General features: G+C 45.7%; 1 long non-coding RNA gene across 1 annotated transcript; it reads right to left on the reverse strand.

Moving 5' to 3' along the window:
* Positions 1-343: 343 nt before the first annotated feature.
* On the reverse strand, positions 344-2950 carry LOC146892699 (uncharacterized). The gene is made up of 2 exons (XR_015003984.2): positions 2760-2950; positions 344-862 (listed from the first exon to the last, which is right to left on the reverse strand). It is a non-coding gene; the product is annotated as an uncharacterized LOC146892699 (long non-coding RNA).
* Positions 2951-4021: the final 1071 nt, after the last annotated feature.

Genomic DNA, 4021 nt, shown 5'->3' on the forward strand with positions numbered 1-4021 from the left:
GACTGACTCTGCTGCCAAGCTTGACAGAGCAGAAACGCAAGGAGAAAGTTGAAACCTCTGTCCTTGAGCCCCACTGTATCTGAGCTCAGAATCTATGTCCCTAACTGCTAGGGGACACCGCTGAGCCAACACTGCCAGTTCACAGTCATAGAGTTTATGTTCCTCTCTACTATTGGTATTTGCTCATTTTCTCCCACACAAGCTGCTTGCTTTCCCTTGCTTCCATGATGGTCCTTTCCATGACTGATTGACCTGTTTGGCTCAGAGCTGCCACCCAAAGGTAGACATGAGTAGATTGTACCATAGGGAGTAGACCTAATGTCCCTGAATCATATAATTTAAAATGAGTAAACAATAAATTTTATTAATATTGAAACCTAAATAACAACCCAACAATGAAAATAATACAAAATAATTAAAAAAATTAAAGAAGCTATTTTCTCTAAAGAGAGGAAAGACAACTTATGGGTGGAACAGGGGCAGGGTGGAAATTAGCAGGTAATTCTACTACCTAATCATATGTCAACATCAGGCAGAGGGAAAACAGGCTCTGGTGCACCTAATTGCACAACAGCAGGTAGAAATACCTGTCTGGTAGCTGGAACAAATGCAGCCACATTTAGAGGTGGCTGTGTACCAGCTGATGTGGGCAGAGGCTGATCTAAAGTCAGAAGCTGCACTTGTCCATCTTCTGCCACAGTTGGTTTCCTCACTGTTGGGTCCAGATGCTCAGTGTTCTTTCGGAGTTTCAGATTTCGCTGTGGCCCTGCCGCAGAAGCTGTTCTTAGATGAGGAGTCTTTTCCATCCCTGATGAATCCTTCTTTGGGGTTTCTGGAGATGTTGCCATGAAGAGACCAAAATCTAAGGACAGAAAGAGAGGAACCAATGAGTAGAGACATCCTAGAAGTTTCCAGGATGGGGTGAGCCTCCCAGAGATGGCTTTGCTGGCCACACAAGGTCTGTTCATGCCAGAGAATCCCCAGTCACTTCTCCTTGTAAAAGGACATCCCACCGACTGGTGCCCAGTTTTGGTTCCAGGCCAAAGCTTCTGGAGAATTTCCTGGTGCAACCCATTACCAAAACCATCTCCTACATCCCCAGGCACCTACCCTAGGCCACTTCACCCCCTTTAGTCTCCTCTGTCTCCAGCACTGCTAGGAGTTCCTTGGCATGGATAGTGACACCCAAGGAAGGCGCATTGAGTCTCACATAGTTCAACAGTCTCTTCAGCAAGGTATGGAGAGCCACTAAAACCTGTGGGTCTTTCTGAAGCCACGTGAACAGAAAGCAGAATATGGCACTTCAAAAAGCAGAAGGTTGACTCAAAGTAGAGTCAGAAGCCTGGCCTTGTTTCACTAGCACAGCAGTGGTTCCTCAGATGAAGAAAAAGCTGCCCAGTCCATGTGCTGCTGACATGGTGGTCAGGAGTATGGGGCTGGATGGAGATGACTCCAGACACTTTCTGTTCCTTAGAGGACAGACTGGGCAAACTGAACTGATCTGTGATGGGGATGAGTTCCCCTGAGGCCCTTTAGATTCATCCATCCCTGTACTCCTCCGAACCAAGGAGACCACTGGAGAATCTCTGTTTCTCTCTACCTGCAGGTGAAGTCTCTGGTTCCATCCCTCTAGTAGGAATCCCAAGAGCAGGGTGAATGCCAATGGCTTAGTCTTCACCCCTAGCCACCCAAAACACCACACTGTGCAGATGGACCCTTACCTCCCTAGTCACCCAAAGCCCACTTAAGTCTTTGCTTCACACAGGCAGTCTGGAAAGATTCATACCTGCAACATTCCATGAGGGTGTAGCTAAGGCCATGTGTCCCCAACACACCAAGAGATCTAGAGGAACCTTCTTGAGTCTGATGTAGGAATAGAAGCCAGGAAAGGGATGGAGGTCCTGGGGGAATTTTGCACTGTTCGGATTTCCAAGTTATGCGCCTGTGAATGAGCCTCTGTCCTAGCTCTTCAGGGATTTTGTTGCAGTGGGTGAAACCTAAGTTGCTCATTGCTAGGGTTCTTTTTTGATACAGGTCTTATTGGGTGTCTCCCAGGGACTTTTGTCTGGCTCTCTTCCTCTCATCAAACCTAGGCAGCATCTAGAACCTTTTATACAAATAGGGAAAAGGTTCTGTTCATAACATAAGAAAGGATAGTGTTTGACACTTCTTGAGGAAAGTGAATGACACAATCTAGAGTTGCCTCCCCACCCCCATCTCTGACCATGTCACTTTGAAGATTGAGGCCAGGGACAAATGGATGTCAGGGCACAATCGTACTTGTCCTATAAGAGCATACAGTCCTGGAGACGAGTAGAGCCTTCCTACAACCAAACCAGGACACTTGAGGCCTTAAATTTGTGTGTAACTATTCAAGTTTTTGTTATCAGGTCCAGCACATCCCAGGTGTTAGCAAATTTTGGACAGACACCAAGAAAAGTGCAGGTGAAGGTCGTGCTGTGGTTCTGGACAGCAGTTGCTATGTCGTTGACCGTTTTTACTAGGTAGCCTGGACTGTTAGAATTGAACCTGGGGGACATATGCAGCTCCCTTTTAATCTAAGGAAAGACCAAGGAAGGAAGGGGGTTTAAATGTGAAAACTTGGAGACATCAACAGTTATTATCACACACTGAAGTGAAAAGTGGGCGTAAAGAACATCCCTCCATGTCCTCACAGGAGTACACACCCAGTCAGGTCAGGGACTGCAGTGAATCAGGGGGACCAGACAGGCTTCCTGCCATGGACTGGCCTATGTTACCTTGGCTTCCCTGGGGGACAATGGTCAGAGGTGTTGGGTCAGAGGGCACAGCCAATGTCTCCAAAGGTGGCCAAGGCCACCACTCTTGCCTTTTGTGCTGCCTGAGCTAGTGAAAGTGTAAACCCGAGAGAATCTCCTGTCTTTGCAGTACTTCCAGAGTAGTCAGTTGAGTCAGTTGAGGCTGCTGCTGATCTCTGGTTACCTGGTAACCGGGAGTCTGTGTTCCATTTATACCATTTTTTTTAAGGAAGTGAGGTCACTTCCTGGGACTCTTCAATCTAAGTCTCTTTCTCATAGGCTTACTCTAGGACTGACCAGAGCTGCCAACTGCTCTCCTTCTGCCTTTCCATATGTACAATGGGACACAACAGGTTCCATATGCTCATGCCCCACACTGACCTGGGAAGCCTGGCTTTAGCCAGACCCTCACAATGAGAAGCTAGAAGAGCTTTCCAAGTCACTCCCTCTATACCACATGCATCCCAGGATAAAATAATCGACTCTTAGGATCCTCTCCCTGTCCTCTCTGCTCTCTGTAGATCATTTTAAATGTTAATTTCCTATTATGTCATCATGTGCGTAACATCTCAGACACCCTGTACCTGGGGTCCTTATACCACTGCCAACAAAGGTGAAGGCACGGAAAGGCACATGTACTCACACCCACACTCTCACAAGGTCACCCAGAGGACACACTTACAAATGTCTAGGAGCATGCCAATGTAGAAAGAGCCATGGTTAGGAGGCCTTAGGGATATTTAGGTTGAGGTTAGTATTAGGGTAACAGACAGAAGCAAACTATGAATTTGTGTTTAATCGTGGCTTTCACTTAGAGAACCAGGCTGGGATCCTCTCCTCTGCTATGCATTCTAGTATTTATTGCTTTCGGGTTTCCAATGCCTCTGCTGCATTCCCCAGGCATTGATATCTGGGCTGTGATTTGTAGAGTGTCCCAGACCTCTCACAACATTCCTTACTCAGAGGGAAAACTGCATACTAACATTATGATTTTGGTAAAAGTTTTCATAGCTTTATTCTTAGATGACTAGTTTAAAATGCATTCATATTTAATTTCAGGCATATTAAATGAAAAAAACATGAAATCTTAAAAACTGAATACAAAAGAGAAGGAAGGAAAAGAGAGTAGTAAGTTCATGGTTCCCAAGTTTTGTAGAAATACAAAAACTCATATTGGTATATATAGCATGAAATATATGGACCAATGAAGTTTGAAGGGACTTACAGGGATAGAAGTATGTATG

The sequence above is a fragment of the Myodes glareolus genome, chromosome 10 (assembly GCF_982192425.1).
Source record: "Myodes glareolus chromosome 10, mMyoGla1.1, whole genome shotgun sequence".
NCBI classification, from domain to species: Eukaryota; Metazoa; Chordata; class Mammalia; order Rodentia; family Cricetidae; genus Myodes; species Myodes glareolus.